Here is a 24,742-nt window from a genome sequence, read left to right as displayed (position 1 = left end):
CCCAAAAGCCTTGGTAGTCTCCAAACCATGATGTGCTTTCTTCTTCTCCAGAAAGGAATGCAAATATCAAGTTTAGAGCCAAGGCAGCTTTCAGTGTGTGTGGGGTGGGGAAAAGCCTCTCACCAGAAGAAAAGTCCTTGTGGAGTTGAGGAGATGGGTCAAAGAAAACTGAAGACACCTTGATGGCAAGGGTGGGTAGAAGCTGTGCTGGTGGAACCCAGCTTGGGATAACAGGGAGCCCTGAGGTGCTGAGAGCCTTCTGGCCCTGTCCAAGGTGAATCCAGAATCCAACAGGTATGTGTTTCCCTTATGGAAGGACACATTCCTGTCAAGTGGCATCCAGTATCCATAAAAAATGTCCTAACAGAACAGCAGTGAGGTGGGATTCAGATGCAGGGTCTTTGTACTCCAATTTAAGAAAGCCCCAGGTCCCCAGGCCTGGCTTGTGGCCACCTGATGGGAACAGGTTGTCCCCTCTCTGTCCCACCAATACCTAGAGCACTTCCAAAAGCTGAGGACAAACAAGCAGAACGGTTTCTTTGCTGCCTCAGCTCAAAATGACACCAGACTTCTGCTAAGTCTCTCACCAGCTCTTGAAATGATCTTCAGACACCACTGGTTAGACTCAGGACCAGCCTCTGGTGCTCAGTGTTTGTACCTGATGGCTCAGGAGACAGCAAAACATCTGGACTCTCACAGCACTGAGCTCTGAACATGCTGCAAGGGCTCTCTCAATGTCCAAATGTCCAGCACAGAGCAGCAAAGCCTTGGAGAAGATTCCACTTCCATGCAACAGGAATGAGGTTATGAGGGTGCATCAGAAGTAGGTGGCTTCAGAAAGGGATTTTTCACACAAGTACCTAATTCAGTGAGATGGTTTAGTCACGATTCAGCCTGGCTCAGGTGTGCCCTGCAGGGATGAACAGCAGCCAGCAGCCAAAGCTCGTGTGGCTGTAGGAGACTGTGCGTCCACGTCCTTCTGTGATTCCAGGGATGACCCCACAGTAACTCAAGTGTTCTTCACCACCACACAGCCTCATACAAAGAGAGGATGAAAAGATAAGAAGGGAACATGCCCAAGAAGAGTGCGGTGGGTAGAAGTCTCAAGTACACTCTGTGCAGCTGAACTTTAAGACCTGGCCTGGCAGGCAAAGCCCAAATGCCCCACAGCAAATGCGGAAGAGAACTCTGCCAAGTCTGTGTCATTCCATCCCACAGACTCTTGATGGTGCCCAACAGATTTCATTCAAGGCTGCTTATCACTAAAAACTCCTTGTAAGAGCTGGGTAATAAACTGGAAACATGGTGATGTAAGAGCTGAACAGCAGCACTTTATAAAAAAATAGCAATGGTGATGGCACCAGGAGAGAGAGGGAGTGTATTAAGGGAAAACACAAGAAAACCTGAAAGTCCATGATTTAATGGACATGTTTTTTCCTTTTAATGCCTGAACTTCACCTTTTCCTTTCATGAAGATACTGCCTTTTCCAGCAGTCAAGGAGAGAGGAGCAGACCACACTGCCCTTCATATAATGAGACATTTGGCAGGAATTTGACTGACAGCACCTACATATTTTGTTTGCAACTAAACCATGTCTTGAAGAGGAAACTGAGACCTACACAGGGAGTGAAATGTGCCCCAGCCTTTAATGGGGCTGCCTTTTTGGAGGTGAATGGCTGTCAGATGGGGGTGACTATCATTAAGGTTGGAAATGAACCATTCCCCTGCTTATGAACCATTCATCTGCTTGTGAACCATTCACCTGCTTGTGAAGCTTAGAGCACAAGGGAGCTGGAAAGGTAAGAACAACCCTTAAGTAATAAATCCTGCTGATTTAGGCTTAATAAATCAGTGTTCAGCCTAAGCAACCCAATGCTGTTGCCAGCACCCTGATTACTTGCCACCTCTGTTTTGGGAGAGGAAGGTTTTTATTGGGATAGATAATTAAAAACTGCCAGAATTTGATATTTAAGGCACTGTTACACTCAAAGCCTGAAACCTTCTACAGCAATCACCTTCCTGGTATGGGATTATAAAAACTCCATGATGTCAACACTGCAGCCCCAAAACAAGCTGTCCCACCCCAAAACCCACCTATCCCACAGGGCAGCATCCTTATGGCACATAAAGAGCAATCATTTCCTTCCTCTCTGATAAGACTCCCTGTATCTCCCAGATCTCCCAGCTCTGTGTCCTGATGAGGCAGCTCAGCTGTCACAAGGATTTGGATCACCTATGTGACTGGAAGGTGCTAGGAATTACATCCACACCAGGCAAAATACCCACTGGAGAAGCACAACCCCCTTGCAGGCAGGCCACAAGATGTTTAGGTCCTGTCTCTTGCCTTTTAAATTTTCATTTCTTATAATTTATTTTTCTTCCTTTATTTCCAAAAGAAGCAAAGGTCACTCTGTTTGCTGGCAGGAGGAGCTGCCTCCTCCCCAGTGCAAGGTCCAGTCTTGGTTACTGGTCTAATTCTGTGCTGGTGGCTACACCCACACAAACACCATCAGCTCCAGAAAAATCTACACTTCCTCAGAAGGGCAATTAGGCACTGTAATCCCAAAATACACAGACAAACAGTTGCATTTGTTCACAGAAAAGAAATGTTTGTGCCGAGCTCCTTCCTCAATCTGGCAAGGATTGGCCGGGGGCACCTGCCCGCAGGGGGAGGCCAAGCAGGAGCCACCAACACTCCAGGAGCAGCCACACGGCTTTAAAAAATCATAACACTTGAAGGTTTGTGCTGTTGGTTGGTTTTCTGGGTTTTTTCTTCCTCAGATTTGAAGCTGTCAGCTCCTTAGAAGTCTTCACACACTGGATGGGTATTTTAGCTCCTTCCAGGTGTGCCAGGAAGCACCATCCCACACCTGTTATTCTTCTACCTGGGCTTTCACAGGTGCAGCTTCCTTGTGAAGTGATGCCAAGATGAGGTCCATGTGCTCCAGGTGGGCAGCATCAGCAGAGATGGAGTCTCTGCACTGGCACTCCTGTAAAGCCATTGTACACACCAGAACACGTCTGGGTGGCACGTGCAGCACCAGACATGGCCACAAACACACTCTGGTTTCTCACAGTGACAGTCTGGAGAAGCTTCAGAGACATCTTCTTGCCAATACCCATCCAGGTCTCACATGGGCATCACCAAGGTCATCAAATTTCCCCCCTCGAGCTCACAGTAAAAAGAAAAATTTAAATTTGTGAAGGATCAGCCTGGTTGAGACATCACCATCCCTTCTGAAGATAGGCTGGCAAACAGGGCTGGTCAGACATGACCTGCCTTTGCACAATGTGCCCAGGAGAGAGTTAATGCCTACAAGGACATCTGCAATCCCCAAAATCCCTCCATAGCAAGGAAAATACCATGGAGCTGTGCTAGGGGTGGGTTAGGTTGGATAATAGGAAAAAATTCTTCCCCCAGAGGGTGGTCAGGCACTGAACAGGCTCCCCAGGGAATGGTCTTGGCCCCAAGGCTGCCACAGCTCAGGAAGTGTTTGGACAGTGCTCTCAGGGACATGGGATTATTGGGGTGTCCTGTGCAGGGCCAGGTGTTGGACTTGATGATCCCTGTGGGTCCCTTCCAAGTCAGGATATTCCATAAGCTATTATGATTTTTCTAGTCACAAGCAGTAACTCCAAAGCCATATCCAGCTTCAACAGCACATTTATTTTCATTATTAAGCCAAATTGTGGAAATGCTGCTGTGTTAAGGTCATGGCAGTGGATTTAATCCATGTCAGCTGCTGTCACTGACACTGATAACCCTTTATGTGCATCCCAGCACGGTGTCACTGCCTGGTGCTTATCTGACAGGTCAATCAAAGGCACTCCAACAGCCAGTGAACACCTGAGCTCCCTCTCTGAGGTCACCTTGCTGTTTTGGTTACATCCATTACAATCTGTGCCAGAAGAGCATTACCACTGCAGCTCCTCAATGCCCTAAAGGAGGGATACTGGATTAACAACCCCCAGCACAGCCAGGGAGGGCAGGTGACAGGAACAGGCAGTGCTGACACAAATGTTCAACCTCACAGTGCATCCGATGGAGCAATGTCAGCTCGAGGAAGCAGCCTGTAAACCAGCAGGGAAATAAACTGAAGGGATGGTTCAGTTTCACAGAGGTAATTTTACATGACAACTCTTCCTGCTTCTCTCCTTTCCCTCCTGGTAAGGACTTTGCACAGTTCACGGCCTGGCTCCGTTTGCTCTGAACTCCAGAGTGCCTATGTAAAGGGAATATGGTGCCAAAGCAAACAAATCTTCCACCCACTTGTGGCCCAGCAATCCATTAGGAAGGAAAGACAAGGCACACACCACTACAACTATAAATACCCACTAGTATGGACAAGAGTGAAGGCTTGTGGTTAACAAAAAGAAGGATTTTGTTGCAGTCCTCAAGGCATTAGACTTATATTTGAGACTCCTGTTTCAGAAGTTTCTAGCCCTCTCCTGTGTTTATTGACTGGTTTAGGTTGGAAGCTCAGTTTGTTCCACCCCCTGCCACGGGCAGGAACACTTCCCACTATCCCAGGGTGCTTCAAACCCCATCCAGCCTGGCCTTGGGCACTTCCAGGGATGGGGTAACCACAGCTGCTCTGGAAAACCAGTGCCAGGGCCTCCCCTTCCTCAGACAGAAGAATTTCTTCACACTATCTTGTCCTGTCCCTCCATCCCTTGTCCCCAGTCCCTCTCCAGCAGCTCCTTCAGTCACTGGAAGGGGCTCTGAGGTCTCCCTGGAGCCTTCTTGAGATGAGCACCCCCAGCTCTCCAGCCTGGCTCCAAAGCAGAGGGGCTCTGGTCCTTGGAGCATCTCCGTGGCCTCCTCTGGACTGGCTCCTACAGCTCCATGTTCTTTCTTTGGTGGGACCTCTGAGCTGGAGCAGCTCTGCAGGTGGGGTCTCACCTGAGTGGGGCAGAATCCCCCCCTGCCCTGCTGCCCAAGCTGTGGAATCGCCCAGGGCACTGGGTTTGGGGCTGCCAGGGCTGTGCTCAGTCCCTTTCCCCCAGGCTGTGTTTGTGCTCGGGATGGCCCTGGCCCAGGGGCAGGACACTGCACTCGGCCTTGTGGAGCTCCAGGAGTTTCCCACCTCTCCAGGTCCCTCTGCCTGCCAGCCCTTCCCACCAGCCTGCTGACCACAACAAAGTTGGCATCAATCCCACTTAACAAAGAATTCAAAGACCCTGAATCTCTCCACTGATATGATAAAGTCATAGGAGACCTATCCACACATATTCCCTTGGTGAGGAAAATAATGAAGTACCAGCTCAGCTGTGCAGCATAACACAAAGGAATCCACATGGGAATGGAGTTGCTTAATCCTGTTCACAGAAAAAGAATTTCAGAACTTGGGCCTTATTAGACACTGTATCATCCAGAAACTGGAACCACATTTCCTAAGACATCCTTGAATTCACTCACTCCAGCAGCAGAAGCTATAGGAAGTGTGTGCAGCTCCATGAAACTCTACTTCCCATCCTAGAATGACTTAAAAATTAGTGACACTGCAGAGAGAAGCCTAAAGGTTCCTCAAGAACCAAGGCTGTGACAGAGCAACAGTTTGGTGCAGACAGATTATAAAACACCTGATGGACCTCTGGATTAGCAATGGGAGAAACTGAAGCCAAGGCCCTGCAAGAAAACACTGAACAAGGAGTGATGATCAGAGCAAGTTCTGGAGCTGGAGGAGAAAGCTGTTTATTCTACCTCTCACACTCAGCTGGACTTCAGAGCTAAGTTTATCTTTTAAAATAAAGCAGAGATGCCACACAGGTACTCACAGAGATCTCCAGCCAAGGGAAGCACATGCTGATGACAGCATTCCTTCATCCTGCATGGCCCTGGACTAATCACAGCTGGCACATTTCTTCACACTGAACCCCAGCACTTATTTCACAGGCAGTAACCTCACTGAGCAGAGACACAACACCTTTTCCCACCCTATTAGCTTTAAAACCATCATCTAAAACCAGACATGGGGGGCTGTCCCATGCAGGACTTGCCTCCAAACCATGGGAGAAGCCAGTTGCTACCAAGCTTCTTTGCTCTCTGAGAGGCACAAATCTCCCATCTAAATCCTCCCCCACCACCAAATCTTCACTCAAATACAGGCTGAGCTCTAAGAATCCTTTGCTGGAACCCTGCCTCTCTCAACCACAGATCCCCTTTAGGTGCTATCTTAAACTGTATTTCCAAGAGTAATTACTCCATTACAGCACCTGTTCCCCCTCCCATGCCAACAACATGACCTTGAGAAAGCTGGAAAACCAAGCCCAATTCTTCTGCCTACAAGGCAGTTCTGCCACAAGGAAAGACAGCACCTCTTGATCACATCTCTAGACAACAGCCCAGTACTTTAGGCACTTTTTCAGACATTGTTTTTGTGGTTTGAAACCCAAAAATGGCTCTGTGCTCAGCCCTTTTGAATCCCCACATGCGGAAGAAAATTCAGGCTATTTCTAGCTGAGTCTTCTCAGTCAGATCATGAACACAGGCAGGTGGCACAAGGGCATTCCAGATTATTCCTGAGAAGCTGCTGCCATGACAGTGCAGGTGTGATGGACAAGCACCAGGCAGCCAAGCCCTTGGGAGCATGGGGAGAGCACAGCAATGCTCTGTGTTGGAGTGAAGGACTTAAAAACCATCTCAGAACCTGCAATATCATCAATGCTGGACTGGCTTTCCCCACCTGACTGAACTCACCCTGAATCTGTGCAGCCTCCTGTTCCCACAGCTCAGGAACAGTGCCCTGCAGCTTGGGCCATGAGAGGCAGCTCATCCCTTCTTGGACCTGTGACCTCCAGGGCTCATCTGAGGTCAACCACCATCCTTGTTCACAGGAGCAGCTCCGTGTCCCCAGAGATGGCATCCCAGAAAAAGCAAAGCTTGATACAATTTCACCGTGGCCAAATTAAACATCTGCATCAGAAAGGTCTTTTTAACCCATTTTCCACTGATAGGCAGGACAACAAGAATTGGAAGAATGCTGTTTTATCAGAGAAACTGCCCAGATCTGATTCTCATTCACCTGGAGAAGAAAGTTTAGGTGAGAAGGAAACTGAGGGCCATCTGCCTCCTACTACAGCAAGTGTTAACAATGAGACCTCCCAGAACCTGAGGGCCACATTAAAATGGAAAGCAAACTCTCAACCATGCTGGTGTGGCCATCATCCCTCCCAGGCTGCATCTCAGGACAAGGAGAGGCTGCACATGGAAAAGGAAACAACCCACCTAATCAACCCCTTGTTTGTGATGGATCATTGCTCGACCAGTCTGATGTCCCCAAGGGACCTGGCTTCATTACCTGCACTCCCTGAAGTGATTTACAGCCCTGCAAACCTCTGCTGCTGCTTGAGGAAGAGAAGATCACAACAACCATGTGTTTGCCTGTAGAAATCACACCAGCTGCCAGCTGGCCAGGAAGGAGGCTGGACAGTCCCTGTCTGGAGCACTCACACCAAAGGACACCTGACAGGGAACAGGAGGTGCCACTTCCAGGAGCCAAGCTCTTCTGGTGTCCCCTGAAACACTGCCAGATACAGGTGAAGATGCCCAAGTATCCTCTGACATCTCTTACACACCTGCATGCTGAGGAAATGAAAGGGTTAATATGATTTTATAATTCCCTACATTACTGTGATGGTGCATTTTAGCAGCGGGGTTTGTTTGTTCTAAGGAAAGGTCAGTGGTACTGTATGACAATTTTCCCAACTCACACACACATACAGAAAGCAGCTTACACCTGATCTAGGTGGTGATCAGGTACAAAACTTAGCAATCAAGCTTTAGTTTTCCTGGTAGTGGGTTTTTTGGCCAGGAAGGCAATCAGTGAGACCAAGCCTCCAGCACAGCACAAAACCAGCCCTCTCAACTCTGTTTACAACAGCACAACCACAGAGTCTGGGTGTGAGTCAAAGCTCCATATGTACAGCAATCCACACACTTTTGGAATCATGGAATGGTTTGGGTGAGAAGAGCCCTTAAAGCTCATCTCATTCCAACCCTCTGCCACTGGCAAGGATGCCACTCACCATGACAGGTCCCTTCTACATTTGATCTTAGTTTTTTAATCATCTGCAAGTGCTGAAGCTCAGAAAGAGGGGTTGAAGTGATGAGAAAAAGCACCTAATCCTTAGAATTAAAACAATTAAGTGCTTACACCTTCAGAGTCATGACCCAAAGGAAGTGAGTAGCAAGGAAACCTTCCCAGATAAAAATCAGTTTATCCCAGCAACATCTTCTATCCTGTCTACAAGCACTTACCAGCAGCTGCCTTCAGGGGAACCCCCAAAATGCCCCACAGCACCCCATGGGCCTGAAACAGAGCAGCTCAGGCTCCTCCAGCCCATTCCAGGGATGGGACAGACCATGAGCAGAGCATTAGTAGCTCAGCAGCCAGGCTGAGACAGGCTCAAAGCTGAAATTAGGCAAAGACAAGGTAATTCCAGCCCAGTGGAGCCTCCAGCATCAGCAGCCATGGGTCAGGGTCACACCTCCCACACTGCCAGGAGGGACAGGGCAGCTTCACGAGCAGAGAGCCCCATACTGGCATGGTTACAATGGGAAGGCAAAGCCAGGCTTTAGGTGCCTCACTGGGGCTGAGGATGAGAGGACATGGCCTCCATCTGTGCCAGGGGAGGTTCAGGATGGACATCAGGAGGAATTTCTTCTCAGGAGGAGTTATGAAGCATCAGAATGGGCTGCTCAGGGAGGTGATGGAGTCACTATCACTGGAGGTGTTCAAGAAGCAACTGATGGTAGGACTCAGTGTTCTGTCCTAGTTCAAAAGGTGGTGACTGGTCAAAAGCTGGACTTCATCTTAAAGGTCTTTTCCAACCTAATTGATTCTGTAATTCTGGGATGAGATGGTTCTGACTGAAGAGCTGAACAGCCCCCAGGTTACCAAACAGGCATGCCTGGTACACACACATCAGATGTGTACCTCAGTTAACATCCAGCTACCCCAAAAGGCACCTTCCTGGTGCTCCATCCACCAAACACCCTCAGGTCCCTCCTTTTCACCAGCTCTGGCACTTGTTTGACCTCTCAGTGAGTCAACTCCAGAACTGCAGGGCTGGCTGCCAGCTGAATCCCACACTGGAGTGGGTTGGAAGGAACCTGAAAGCTCATCCAGTTCCATCCCCTGCCATGGGGACACCTTCCCCTAGCCCAGAGTGCTCCAAGCCCCATCCACCCTGGCCTTGAGATACTCTCATCTCCAAAATCTTGAAAATATCTGCAGAGCTGAACTTCTCTGCTCAATCCTTCCTTCTCAGGTACAGCTATCACCAGTACCCCCATTACAGACCAGTGCATTTCCTTTGAAGATCATCTGTCCCAGGCACACATCTGTGCCCAAACTGCACAAGAAGCAGCAAAATGGGAGCAAAATATCCTTGTGGGGAAGGGAAATAGCACAGCCCTGCCTTGATTTATGTAGTCTCTGCAGACCTAGACAATAAAACAGCAGACCCAAAAATCCAGGTTGCACATAATTCACCCCTAGCAAAGAATCCCACACAAATGGCCCTGGATGGACAGGACAAACCCCCAGAATGGGGATGGACACAAAGCTGCTGGGAACTTCTTGCAGTGACCACCAGGACCACTCACCCCACTGGGTCACTCTCTTCCCCCAGCTGGAAAACTGAGGTAGGAGTTGGTTTCCCATGGAAATATGAAATAGGAAAGAGTCTAGCAAAGCACAAGGCTGATCACAGAAGACCTACAGACAGCAGGATTCCCACTAAATAGAATTAATCCATATAGAGCTAATTGCCCAAGTAACACTAAGAGTTGTAAGACAGCTTGATCCCATCCCCCAGCTCCCAACACCACATTTATGGCAACACTAAAAACCACGACAAGGCCTCATAGTGTAGCACAGAAATCAGGATCCCTGACTGCTGGAATCAAACTGCAAGGCTTGCAGTGGGGTTTGAGCAAGGAAATGGAAATCACACTGGCATACAATTGTTCCGCCTCCCCGCTCGCCTTCACACATTTCTCACAGGTCAATTTTAAAGAATTAAGTCTTGTTCAGTGAAACATCTGGTGGCTGTTGCTAGAGGAAACCGACTATCTGCAACATTTGAGCAAAAATAATGAGTTACATAAAAGCCAGACTGCATAAGCAAGGACAAGTGTTTTGCCAGTCTGTGAATCTCAGAAGCTTACATGAAACCTCATGTTTCATTTCTGGGTTAGAAAACAATGAAGTCAACTCACACACATTTACAAAACCCATGAAGATTTGAGTTTTCGCTAAGTTTATGAGGCTATCATTGTGCTGTATTGGAATTAACTTTCTAGCTAGCAACTGTCCCAAAGATTTCCTGCCAACAGCATAGACAGATGAATTACAGCTTAAAAATGGAGCATTTCAGCTTTAGGCACTTTCAGACTCAGTTCAAGACAGAACAAGTTCAAGAGTTAGAGAAGAGGGCTTTGGTCTGTCGCTGTTTGAGTCAGTTCTCCTGTGCCTAATGGAAGAATATTTCCCTTTAATGCTCCAGATCACCTTCTCCTCAGGGTTTCTCAGCGTCTGGAGACAACACAGACCAGCTGAGGCTGCACTGGGCTGAAGAGGAGGAGTGATTTCCTGAGAGGAGCCCTAATGCATCACCATACACATCCACAAGACCAACCTTTAAGATCTCAGAGCTTCGATGGGGGCTCTCCAGCTCCTGAAGTCCCACAACTGGAAGGGCAAAATTCCCAAGAACATCTCCAGCAGGCAGCTCTAACATACAGGAATTGCACTTCACATGATGTACCTTTCTACAAATAGATATTGCTGTTTTTTGAGGAGTGCTCAAGCACTTAAATAATCCAGAAGCCTGATGGATGACTAATACAACTCGAAAGCTCCATGTACAAAAAGAAATTTAGGCTTCCCCACATTGCCAGGGCTGCTCTCAGGATGCAAGCAGGGTACAGAGGAGTCACCTATGGCCCTCACTGCTGTCTCCCTGCTTTTGGACATCAGCTTGAGGCTGCAGCTGCTGTTGCTCTTGTTCATTTGTGCCATCCAGGAAAAAAAATTTGCACCTAAGGCCAAATTCCTCAAGCTGGACGTGGCTGACTGAGCACTGAGGTCACTAAGGCAGTGCCAAGAGCCAGCTCCTCACTCACACGTGTCTTTAAATATTCAATTAAAACATACAGAGAGATTAAAGGAGGCAGGAACAGAAAACAAGCTTCACCCATGCTAGGAACACAAACCTTGGAAAATAGGTGTATCTGAGGCAAAAAAAGCTTCCCAAGATCCCAAACATCTTAGAGGCAGGATACAGAAAAACAAGCCAGTGACTTCAGCTCCAAAAGAAACCCTCCACAATATCACAACAGCAAAGCTTTAGACTGCAGGGGCTTCTCTTTGAGAAAAAAATAAATGTGAAAGAAGGCCCAGGCAGATGACACAGCCTCTGCTGGGCTCACAGAAGATATTAAAGCACTGCACCAGCCTGAACTGCTCAAACTAAACACTTTTCAACAATTAATGACACTCCTACTACTGTCACCAAAAATAGACAAATTGGTTTTAGGGAATGAAGCTGCAAAAAAATTTGAGATACAGTATCAAGCAAAATTGGAACCAGATTTCTCCTCCAGGCTGGAAGCTGCTGAGAGGATGAAACTGTGGCCCATCCACCATGCCCCCCCTGCCCCCAGCTGAAATTACCAAAAGGCAAGAGCTCATGAAACTTTCTACAGAGAAAATTCTAAATGGAAATTACAATTTTAAAAGAATTTGTTTTGTTGAATCGCTTTGAAAAATAGAAACAAATTCCCAAAGGATGCTGCACAATTATGGCCCTACACAAAACATGCCAATGACTTAATCAGGATCACTTAGTCTGCACAGAAAAAAAAAAATGTTTGTCACTACATAAATGCTTTTTCAGAAGTTCAGAAAGGGAACTCTGGTGCCGGTTTCAGCCTTTCTGTACACCCCAAAAACCCCTTGTGCCAAGCAGGGACTTGCACTCCCTAAAGGTCACCACCCTCACTAAACCAGAACACTCACTGGTTTATTTTCATGAAATCAAGGGATCTACCCCCATTGGAATCAGTCCAACATTCCCACCTACAAATACTATTTCATTTTATCTCTGGAGAGGAAAATCTTCCCAACTTCAGTTTTGAGTTATCTGCTCATTCCATAGGTGAGCTGTTACAGATTAGATAACCTGGCCCTTATTTTATTTGTCACACAAACAAACTTATAAACACAACACAACAACTCTGCTCTGAGTTCACCACAGGAGACTCTGGACTCTCCCTGCCTTTAATCCTGCCCAATTTCCTTGTTAGTCACTGACAAGCAACACTGCAGCTACCTACTTCTCAGCTCTACACGTGTCTTTCTAAAAATAATGCCAGGGAAAGGAAATCAGGGATGTAAGTTCCCAGATAAGTTACTTCAGATGAAAAATGCTGACAAAACTGAGAGGAAAAAAAAAAACCAAAATGGATATGAGGAATAAGAATTTAACAACGTGCATTTGGGTCTCTAAGCATCCTTTCACAGGCTTGGTAGGTATTTTATTGAAAATCCAGATAAGATACTGGATTTTTAGTGTCTTGCCTTACAGAGAATCAAAGAATCACAGATTGGTTTGGGTTGGATGGGACCTTAAAGATCAGCTTGTTCCAACCCCTGCCATGGGCAGGGACACCTTCCACTAGCACAGCTTCCTCCAAGCCCTGTCCAGGCCTTGGACACTTTCAGGGATGGGGCAGCCACAGCTGCTCTGGGCACTCTGTGCCAGGGTCTCACCACCCTCACAGGGAACAATTTCTTTCTTGTATTTAAATTAAATTTCCCCTATTTTAGTTTCAAGTAATTTTCCCTTGTCTTGTTCTGGATGAACAGTCCCTCTCTGGCTTCCCTGTAGCCCTTTCAGATCCTGGAAGGTTCTCTGAGGTGTCCACGCAACCTTCCCTTCTCCAGGTTGAACAGCCTCAGTTCTCCCTGCCTCCACAAGGGAGGTGCCTCCTATCAAATACAGGTGAGTTTGGGTTTTTTAGGAATGACTGTTTGAGCTCTGAGCTAAGACACACCAGAACATCAAAGGCATGTGACACTCACCAGCTGATGTGTAATTCACTTCTTAGGCTTGTTATCCAAAATCACAGGGCAGGGAGCGCTGGGGCACGGGAGCAGCACAGCAGCCAGGCACTCATATCTGTACCAAACCTGGGAAGGAAGAAAACACACTTTAGGAAGTCTCCATGCAACAGTTGACACCAGTGACTTCCAATCTTATTGTATTCTGCTTAAAAACAAGAAAGGCATTGTTTGGTTTCAGCTGGATATGGCAGCATTCAAGTATGGGGATGAAACAGAGCCAAACCTCACTGCTCATAGGAAAACAATTCTCTTCACCCTATGTCAGGGCAAACTCATAGCTCTCCATGCAATAAATAATGTAAACTTAAAAATACATCTTTCTGTCTCTTCAGTAATTGGAGGGCTGGTTTTTGGTGAACTGTGTTTCCCCACCTTGGCAAACAGGTTCCCAAACCTGAACTGCCCTGACGCAGAGCGCCTGGGCTGGCTCCATCTCCTGCCCTGCTCCAGGCACCTTGGTCAGAAGGAAGCACAAGGGGTTTTTTGTTTGTTTGTGACTTTCTTCCTTAAAAAACACCCTCCAGAGCAGAGGGTCCAAACAGCAATTTCTGAGGGGGAGTGCACTGTAAGACACACGTGGAAGTCAAATCAAAATGAAACTATTTCTGGGTAACTCTGCTCAGAGCAACCAGAGACAGCCTGTTCTGTTCTGCACTCAGAACTTGGGCATGTAATGCTCTTTGGAAGAAAACACATGGAGAGTTCTAACAAAAATGAACATTTTGAAAAGCAACTTTAAGTTCTGACTGTCATCTAAAGAAGATCCTTCTGAAACACCACAGGAGATTCCCTTACACAGGCTACAAGCAACCAGCTCTCCAAGGAGTATTCCAAGCTAGGTTAGCACTCTATCCTTACTTTTCCAACTGTTGTGGCAAGGTAACAGTAAAAGTCCATATTAATATCTTAAAACAGAGGGTGTTTTTGCTTTCTCCAGCAGGAAATGCAAGACAGACTGAAGCCACTGTGGCTGTGCTGCTGAGTGACACCACTTTGACTGAAGCACGTGGGAATTTGGTGTCCACCTCTGCCCTGTCCTTTCAGGAGCTTGTGGTCAGTGCAGCCCAAGTCACACCCGTGCCCTTCTGATGTTGTTCATGGTTTCTGTCCTCCAGAAGCCTGGAGGATTGCTCAGTGGGGTTGTAGCAGACTTTGAACGGCCTCACGAGCTCCCAACAGCTGTCATTAATTAATCCTCCTCTACAATTATCCAGCACCAGCTTCAGAACGAAGCCAAACACCATTGTGAGGAACACATACCACCACTCCAGTGTACAAGCAGTGACACTCACTCCTCACAAATGAAAAGGTATTAGGGAGCTGAATGGAACCTTCACTGGGAAGCATTTAAGGCCATCTATTGTTCTACTTGATACTGAAGTAATTCCAATTTATTTGACCAGGTCAGAGGCTGCAGCAAGGAAGAACCAGCCAAACTTGAACCAAACCAACCAAGACCTCACAGAAAGGGAAAACACAAGCACCTATTCACAGGAAAACAGAGATTGCAGCTTTATTTAGTCACTTGTCATCCACTCCTGGGCAAAAAACTAGAGCATCCCATTAACATGACAGTCCACATACTTAAATGCTGAACACCCTTTCAGCTCTGCTGTCTTGCCACTTGGAACATGCCCTACTTAAACTCAGAAAACCAAAAGCTGTGCATGAAAATTCCAGAGGGGTTCATTGGCCAGAAACTTCCTCAGTTTCCTTACACCAATCCCAATGTTTGGTGATGACTCCAAACAAGGAAGTGAAACAGAAGACTCTATTTATAATACACTCCATGGTACAATGATTCACTTTAGGAATAAAGGTAAATAAATCATCTCATGCCATCCTAAGGTTCAGGTTTGAACCAGGGGTTAGGCATTATTCATGTTCTGCTCAAAGAACAAGACGACCAGCACGTTACAGAGGATCAAAGTGTAACGTGGGACAATCCCCGTGCCAGTCAGACTCTGCCACTTCCTACTGGCAAGGCCAATTGACAAAACCCATCCCCACCTCATTCAAGACCTATTTTTTAACAGACCTTTTGACCTGCAGCACAGCAAACATGACTCCCACGTTCACACAGATGTGACTCCAGCATCGTGAGAGAACCCCAGGTTCAAAATGCAGAGCTTGGTCTCCATCCTTTCCCTGGCCACACACCCAGAAATCCTGCCCATGTCACACGTGGCCAGGAACCTCATTTAGCTGCAAGCATGGCATGGAGCAGAAAGGCACCTCTGGCAGCAGCAGAAAGCAATGGTCAGCAAGTGAGGATATGTGGACAGCCCTGCTGGAGCACCAGTTTATCATGGCAACAAGCTCCAGCCTCTCCCTTTCCATCCAGCCCTGATGTCCAAAGCCTGACATTACAGAGAATCCAGAGACCACATCCCTGGGTGAAGGGAAGAATAAGGCAGAATTAAGAATAACAACAAAAGAGGAAACCTGAAACTGTGACTGGCAAGTGGCACCTTTTCTAGCTCTTGACAAATAATTAACCCTTTTTGCACTTAATTAGCATCTTCAGGCACTGAGCCCATTTCCTATGACATGTCCTAGCATGGACAGCTCCAGAGAGGCCTCAGGCCCAGAGACACACACACCTGGAGCTGAACAGGCCTTGATGTTTTACAGCCATGCAGGAGTCGTGCAGGATCCTTCCATGAGGATGTTTTGCTTTGTACCAGGCACTTCAGCAAGAAGTTCCCTATTTTCCAGAGTGCCAAAGGCAGGAGGACATGAAGCAGTCAGGGGTGTGGAATTGGGTCTCACACACCTGCATTCAGGAGAAGACCCCCTGTATCAGTCAAGAGAACCACAGCAAAGGGGTCTCTTCCCAGCACATGGCCAAAAGCAGCCCTCAAAGCCACCTGAGGAAGAAGTTCTTCACTTCTCCCAGGTGAGGCACTGGAACAGAGAGATTGTGGGCCCTCCATCCCTGGAAGGATTCAAGGCCAGCTTGGACAGGGCTCTGGTCTAGTGGAAGGTGTCCCTGCCCATGGCAGGGTCAGAATGAGATGAGCTTTGAGGGCCCATTCAACCTAAACCATTATCTGAATATCACAGAATCACAGAAACACCACCACACTGGCTGAGAATCCACAAAGACCCCCAAAAACTCTTTGAGCTGTCACTGTGAGAGAACAGGGCTCCACCAGAAGCTTTAAGCCTCGCTGGTTATTTTCCACATTACTTTCCAAAGCAAGGAGCAGATGAGAAGTTTGTTTCAGCTCCAGAGTAAAAACTAACATCCTTGAGGGCATGGTGTGAAAAGCCAGCATTTGCTACCTAGAGTACACAACCAGGTCTTTCATCTCCTCCAGGGGCCAGGGAAATACTTGGCAGCCTGAGCCAGGAGGAGTGACTTCTGTGGCAGAGTGCCTCCAAGGTGGGGGTACAGCACAGCCCCTGTTTGGCTCCCCAAGGAGGACATGGCTCCTGCCACAGCAGGGATGGTGACTCTGCAAATCCACTTCTCCATGGAAGCTGGTACACAGACAGTTTTTGGATCTTTCATACTTCAGTTCATTATTATTTTATTACCAGTTAGCAGCACAAAACTCTGGGTAGCACTTTGAAAAAGCTTCTCATCTTTAGGCACGAGGTGTTTGTACTCTTCCCAAATTAGAACACAAGAATATTCAAATTCCAGCCCAATGGACACTGCCCTACTCCAAAGTGTTCACACCATCGGGCACAGCAGAAAAGGTACAGCTGTTCCCACCAGTATCAGATGATGGAACACAACCTCAAGAGCCAACATGATGTTCCAGCCCTTGCATTGAGCTCAGACCATGAGAACCTGGCTTAGCAGTGCCCAGGATGTGTAATTCTCCAGAAACAAGTGACTTATCTGAAAAGCAACCCATCAGTCCTGGATCGGTGGGGGTTCACATGAGCAGACTGTCAATCAAAGCATTCCACACTCACATGGAAAAATACAAGGTGTCTGCAGACCACTTCTGGTGGGTGGTAAAGCCTCTTCAGGACACCTCAACCCTGCCAGACAGCTTCAGCATAAACCTTTAAAGAGATGAAGCTGTGTCAGGGGAGGTTTAGGTTGGATATTAGGAACAGGTTCTTCCCTCTGGGGGTGGTCAGGCACTGATCAGGCTCCTCAGGGAATGGTCACGGCCCCAAGGCTGCCACAGCTCAGGGACCTTTTAGACAGCACTCCCAAAAAGTGGGTGGGAATCAGTCCAACTGATAGGGTGGGCTTGCTGGGGTGTCTGTCTGTGCAGCACCAGGAGCTGGATTTGATGATCCCATTCAGACCTCATGTCACATCCTCCAAGAGGCAAAGAGGTGAACCAAAGACCAGGGCACAGCTAGCCTGACCTCCAGTTTGGAAGAGCACCCATGCACACATGTTGGGGAAGGGAAGGTAGAGAGTAAGAATACTATGCATTTTTCTCACTTCCAGTGGTTTGTATTTCTGGGCCTCCCCAAGTCAGTTTGGGCATCTGAGTGTTCTGGGTGTAGTTGTTAGGGTTGTCCTGTGCAAGGTGATGGACTTTGCTGGTCCATGTGTGTCCCTTCCAACCCAGGCCATTCTGCAGTTCTACAGAGGACACTCAGTGCAGCCTCTTGGTGAGTGTGTCCAGTTCTTCTCCAGACTCTGTACACAAAGTTTTTGCAGCCACAGCAGTCCCTGGCCGCCTGAACAACATCTGAGCTCACCCAGTGTCAGCCCCATTTACCCCTCTCTGGACCTCATGGCAGCAGGAGGGGACTGTCCTGCCACATGCACCCCTGATGGCTCTGCGACCTGAGCCCTGAGTGTCAGACAGGTCTAAACAACCACCTCCTGGCAGACGGGAAAGAGACATGAACTTTGACTGCACACACTCAATAAACAGCGTTTTGCTGTGAATAAATCAGTGACATCATCTGCTGATTATCAGCAGATATCAAAACCAGCAGAGCAGCAGCAAAGCAGGAAGGACCTCAATGACACATTAAGGCTGTCTGCCCTCAAAACATGAAATGTAGCAGGGTCAAAAGGGGAAAAGTCATACATTGTTGAGTAGATTTTGCTGCCTTTTTGTCAAAACCAAACACATTCCATGCCTGAGGAAGAGCTGGACAGAAAGATGAATGCTGTCATGACTGCACTTGAAGCAAAGCTCCTGCTGGGACTCAGTAACTTGCAAATTCCTCCCTGAATACACCCCAAAGCTGATATCTACATTCATTCTGCTCAGCTGAAACAAGAGAGTCAGCCTTTATCCCACACTGTACTTGGGCACAGCTCAGACCAGCCTTTATCAGCTCACACCAAGGTAAAAAAATAAAATTATACAACCTGCGGCTTACAAAACCCATTTGACATCTCTCTCCCAATTCCCTTAACTCATGAGCAGCCTGCATACCTCCAACACAGCAAGGAAATGCTGCAAACAGGTCTAGATCTCAATTCTGCATTTACAAAAGGAAAACTGCAAATATTTTTGGAGCTACCTAATGCCATCCCAGCACATGAAGGTTTGATATTCTCAGTGAGCTGCCTGTCCCTAACACATAACAGGGGCCTACACTTCAATAACAGCAAAATATTGAAGGCTTCCAAACTGATGCTAACCATCTTTGTGATCAAAGGGAACAGAACAGTGCCTCAAATAATACAAAAATAAAAAATTCAGAGAAAACATGAACGCAACTTCAGGTAGAGTCTACTTGCAACACAGGAATATCATGGAATGAGATTCTTTAAAATCTTTTAACTGATCAGGAACAGAGGCCTGCTTATTTTAAATCAAATTTCATGCTGTGTTTTCCCTGACTGTACCTGAGGTACTGCCAGCATGGAGCTGCACTGTGTGCTCCCAGCAGCAGTCATTCCATGGGATGTGGTTTGGGGACACCTCAGCCTGGGAGCACAGAGATGTGACAGCTCAGCCGAGGACTCTCATGAAGAGAACTCTTAATTTGTCCTTTCAACGTGAGCCTCTGCTCCCAAACCCTGACCTGCCTGGTACAGCTCCCAGAGCCTGAAACTCAAACAGGGAAAGCCCACCCAAGGAGTATTTTACTTTTCACTTTGAGATGATTTAACCTTTCCCCCTGCAGCAGCTGCAGATACTGTGCAAGGAACAGTGGTCTGGAAGAAGGAGAGAGTGTGGCTCAGGGAAACACAAGCATGTATCTTAATATGAAACATCTGCTTTTTACTCTTTTTTTATGGCAAAGAAATGGAGTTTTTCCCTTTAGGCCTCCCCTGCAGCAAGAGCAGAGGGTAACCCACGACAGCCCCCAGCAAGGGTCTGGGTGCCCTGAGTTCACAGAGAAGGGTCAAAACAGAGCATCCACCTTGACTGAACACTGAGTTATGAAAAATACTTAAAAGTGGCATTTTGAACTCTCACTATCTTAGGGAAAAAGGCTTTGAGGAAGACTCTGCTCACGATCTGCCCCAAGTGCCTCTACACAGCACTCACTCACCTTACACCCCCCTCTGAAGCACACAGCATGCAGCTCACACACTCTCTTTTACCATCATCACACTGCACTTTGCTCATATTTTGTAGTATTATTATTATTATTTTCTTCTTCTCCAAGGATCCCTTTATGGGTGACATGAATCACACAGTTAATATCCTTCTATCATCTGCACAAGAAATGTCACCACCCCCAGTGCCTCTGGGAAGAGGGATAGAGCCTCCTAAATTTAAAGTCACACTAAATGGCATTTGCTGTCAGCCATGGCCAAGTCCACACTCCAGGTCTCAATCTCAACCCAGACCATCATGCAGTAATACTTTAAAAAAATAAGAATAATTTAAAAAAATCACCTCTAGTCTAAGGAATTTTCTTGCAAGATCCCTTTGATTCACATCTGAAGAAGAGCTGCTTCAGTTCTTCACATCCTTTTGAAGAAAGGATAACAGAGCTGCTGCAGCACTCGCTGCTCCCAACCTGCACAGCAATGATGATTTGCTCCACATTCCCCCCTTACTACATGGGATTACTCAATCATTACCAGACTCTTGATTTAGTGCTCTTTCAAACAGCCAGCTCAGCTCATAGCCCTCTCCAGACCTAAGCACAAGCCAGTAACACAAATGCAGATATTTAAGATCCTGTTTCCTTACTGGAGAGATCCAGAGAGCTCATCACACGCTCAGGTGACACCATGGCTCTCTAAAGAGAGGGAGCAACACCAAATTAACCTGAGTAATCTCCATTCCTCAGGGCCTCTGCTGCTGCTCCTCAAGTTTTTAGGAGACCTCAGGTTTTTTGCTGCTTCGGGTTCTCCTCCTCCATGTGTGAAGCCCACAACAATCCAGATGTGCCCCAAAAGTTGGCGAGATGCCTGCAGCCTAGAACTGACCCCAGGATGAAACAGCACTTCTGAAGGAAAACCCACAGGTGCTCTCTGCACCATGGAGTAACCAAGGAGCTGCAGGAACCCCCAGTGGTTTCTCCCTTATCACACCCACTGCTGAGCAAGTCTAACTCATTACAGCAACAGGAGAAAGCCAACCCAACAATACCTGGAGATCTCTGTGCCAGGTTAGAAACTCAGGACAGCTCAGGAACAGCTTTGACAAGCAGTATATGGGAAAGGCAGGACAAAAATCTCCCCTTTGGGGCACAGCAGGTACCTCTGTGGAGGTAACAAAAAAGACTTCAAGCTGTGGACATTCCACAATAGGATGTTTCAATCCCAGGGAAAGTATTGAAAGCCCAAGTTTCATGTTTAGGTATGAAATGACAGTAATGGCTCCTCATCCATGCTTAAAATTATTAATTGAATAGGCCAATGTCTGATTAAAAGTAGATTTTTAGCAGGCACAGATTAGGAAGTTAAAAAAGCAACCCACAGTTGGTCAGCCATGACATGAACACAAGGGAAACAGCCCCAGGGATATATTGAGATCACCCCTATATATATATATACACACACACATATATACACTGCATGTAATTAGCATGACACAGAGTAGGACATTAACTTGTGCTGCTTCACCCTTGGCTGTCCCTGCCCCATTGGGGGCTATCAGCTGCTCCCACACTGGGAAAGCTGAAGAGAGGCATTATGATCACCTCCTCCCACTTTCTGCATAGAAAGATGGAATTTCAGTAATTTTTCCCTTTTAAAGGGACCAAGAACTTTATGTTCAATTCCTTTCTTCATCCCTAATTTCTAATTTTATTTCCCTCCTTTCCATTTCTATCTATCCTCCCTGGAATGCTTTTACTCATAAGCCTCAGTGCATTGTACAGCAAATCTTCTTTGAACAGCACAGCATGGGAGGCCTGTAGATACGGACAGTATCCTGGAAACAGCTGGAGATTTCCCCTCCTCTAAGAATCCCTAAGGCATCCTCCAGAGCTCTTCAGAAACACCACCTCCTCATGCTGCCCCAGGATTCTGAAAAGGCAGGAGGTTCATAAAGGTGGAATTAATAGGAGGAGATCATTAGTGTCAATTGGCAATTGAGGATGATCCAGGGAGCAGCAAACTTCTGCAGTCTGCTCCAGGATCTGCCATTCCTGGATTACAGATGTTGGCATGGACACAAGTGCCCAGCCCTACCAGCATTCATTTCATGGACATGCTGATCCTGGGTTTGTCCAACTTCCTAAACCAACAGCTTCTACACAGCTCCAGAGCAACATCCAGAAGTTTGCTGCCTGCTTTTTAACGAAATCCTCCCAATCCCAAGAGCCTCAGGCGTTTCAGACTGCCCAGGACAGGCCGCTTCTCATTCATCTTCAACTCCACTTTCTCTCTCTGCATGTTTTCCAACCCTGGTAAAGATGCAATGACCAGAAATGCACAACACAATAGGAGTAGTCACACACTCACCCACTGCAATTTACTCAGTGTATTACTCAGCGACCCTAATCCTTAATCAGATTAATATTTCAGCCTTCCAAAAAATAAAACAATGTGTGCTATCTGTAGCAAGCAAGAAACCAGTGCACCACCAACAACTGAGTCAATGCCAGAGAGATGAATGCCAATGGCTTCAAGCCATGCCCGTGCCAACCAAAAGCGTTTTTGCCCACTCACCTGCAAATGAGTTTCTTTCTCAAGGCAAAAAACCCCACACCACTCACTGTGCTCCTGAACAGCATGGCAGACACCCAAAAATACTATTCCAGTTCCCAGCAACTTTTCCCATTCACCTGGCAGCGTGCTGCCAACCTCAGGGGAGCCTGGCATTTTTGGAGGATGGCACAAGAGCTCCAGAAGTATTCTTGAGTACACATTGAAGGCATCTTCTTCATCATGCTCGTAGGTTGAATTACATATTTAATTAGAAACAGCTTCAAGGAGAAGCTGCTGAAGTTGAACATGGAGGGTAAGCCTCACTTCACACGAGGAGGCAAACCCAGGCAAGGGAGCACGTGCCAGAACTGGCCACCTCCGTGCACCATCTCACACACACTACAGACTTCTCCCAGAAGCTGAAGTAAAGAGCTATTTTGCACAGATAAGCTTCATGTTGCCTTGAAGGCAAACATTACATTTCCCACAATTCAGAAATTGCATCTGTATGAAGCTGCTTTGGTTCAACTTCTGTTTTCAAGCCCTAAGCTTCAGCGTAGCTGTCAATTAGAAATGTCTGTTAGCAAGTAATCTGCTCTACCCACCACATATTGAAGCCTTAATACCCACTGGTGAGGATGGCTTTGTACCAGAAGATCATTCATGAACCTTTTGCACTGCATTCAGATCCCAAGTGAATTCCTGCCAACAGCCACACTGGAAGCGTTGGCCAGTGACAAACACAAAAAGCTGTTTGGCATCCTCGAGCCTCAAAGCTCTGTCCACCACACAAAAACAGTGTTTATGTGTTGAGAGAGATACAAGTAGAAAGTCCTTGAGGCACAAGGTCATACCAAGCTCGCTGGAAGACTAAATTTAGCCACCTGTGCCTCAGGCAAGTCTGTTAGTTATGGGAAGCTCGGATACTGGTGTGGAGCACTGTTCCTAGGGTAAATCCCATGGAAGACTTGACTCCATTTAATTGCAAATGATCTTGAAGCTATAAATGGGGAGCCTGATCCCAGTCCATCAAAGAGGAGCTGTCCCTGAGTACCCCACAAACTCTGCACGGGGACACTGCCATCCTGTGAGGGCTGCTTTGCTTGAAACTACTACATTCAGAGTGAGCAGGAGGAGCTCAAGAAGGTTTAACAGATGGGGTTTCAGCACAAATATATTTCAGAACACCTCCTTAGCAAGCACATTTCCTCCTCTACCTCACCTCACACTACAGTTCTAACAGCTACACAAAGCAGATAGACAAGAACTCAGGGATTATTCCAAGCTTCTGTAAATGTTAGCAGAGGCTGATCGAACAGTTTGTGAAGACAAGCCCCAGTTTACCAAAAAGTGTATCAGCCAACAGTTTTGTCAAACATTTAATAATTTTCCAAGCCAAAGAGGCAGGGGTGACTCAGTTTCTTCAACTGTGTTAGGTCTTAGGATCAGTATCAGCCACGAGCCCATGGAAGGACCACAGCAGTCAGCTGAGGTTTGATGTCCAGCATCACTGCAAGAATCTATCTGTAGGGACAACAATCTAAAGAATCTGGTTTCAAGACACCACTGAGGAATTTCTGAACTGTCTTCCTCAGCCCTACAAGCCTTCAGAGATGCTCAAGAACCTATTTTCATGCCACAAACTCAAACAGGAGCATTAGCTCAAGCATGCAAAGCTAGGATCACTAAGATGACTACACCAAGTCCAACCAGGCACAAGTTTCTCACATTACATGTTGAGTGTATATGGTCCAAAAGGCATCTGGAAGTCATGCTCCATCCCCTAATGCCTCTGCAAACAGATGGTGACCCAGAAGGCTACCTGAACATCCACCCTGCACATCACTGCTCTCACCAAACCTGTCCTTGCAGAGGCCCCAGCCAGGAGGATGCCATCACCCCTAGGTCCCCATCCAAAACCTGTAGCTATCACCACAGCAGCCAAGTTCCCCCCAAACCCCCATCTTCAATCACATTGTCTCCTTAAAGCTGAAGCACCAGGAAGAGCAGAACAAGTGGCTCCAAAACATCTGCTCCCAGTCACAGATCATGACAGGCAAAGGCATTCTGGCATGCCCAGTAATTCCTAACACTTAGAAGGGATAAAAACCACCAAGCACCAGCACTGTGCCCAGCAAATCCACACAAAACCAGAGAGCTGTGAACTGTGTTGGAGCCTAATACCAGTCTTGGATGTTAATCACAGAATACCAGGGATCTGAGCAGAGATATTCCCCTAGAGATGATTTACCTCACTGGCACTGCATTTATCACAAATCAAACTGAAGCCTCAGCGCTGCCAACACTGCACAGAGCTGCTCCAGGATGGGAAACTGGTCAAAACCTTTCCAAAGGGAGGACAGCTGGGAAGGAGGATCAGATGCCAAAGTGGCTACAGGCCTGATGTCAGCTGCAGGATGGTAATTTGGAGAACCTGAGGGCTTCCAAAGCATCCAACCCAGCACTGAAGGCAAGCCAGCTGAGGTAGGCCGTGGCTAGAAAAATGAGAGAACAACCATGGAGTGAAAATTATTCAGGGTGGGGAAGAATCATAAAATCCCAGACTGATTTGGGTTGGAATGGACATTAAAGACCACCTTGTTCCACCTC

At 47.1% G+C, this 24,742-nt stretch overlaps 1 protein-coding gene across 1 annotated transcript in view; it reads right to left on the bottom strand.

Annotated features, from left to right (window-relative positions):
- CSNK1G1 (casein kinase 1 gamma 1) overlaps positions 1-24,503 on the bottom strand; it is a 91,023-nt gene extending 66,520 nt beyond the window's left edge. The window contains 2 exon segments of the mRNA XM_005425886.3: positions 13,093-13,200; positions 24,384-24,503. The gene's annotated coding sequence lies outside the window, so the exon portion shown is untranslated.
- Positions 24,504-24,742: the final 239 nt, after the last annotated feature.

Source organism: Geospiza fortis, unplaced genomic scaffold, assembly GCF_000277835.1.
Source record: "Geospiza fortis unplaced genomic scaffold, GeoFor_1.0 scaffold317, whole genome shotgun sequence".
Classification (NCBI taxonomy): Eukaryota; Metazoa; Chordata; class Aves; order Passeriformes; family Thraupidae; genus Geospiza; species Geospiza fortis.
Note: the sequence above shows the minus strand (reverse complement) of the source record. Positions and strands in the feature narration are given on the sequence as shown.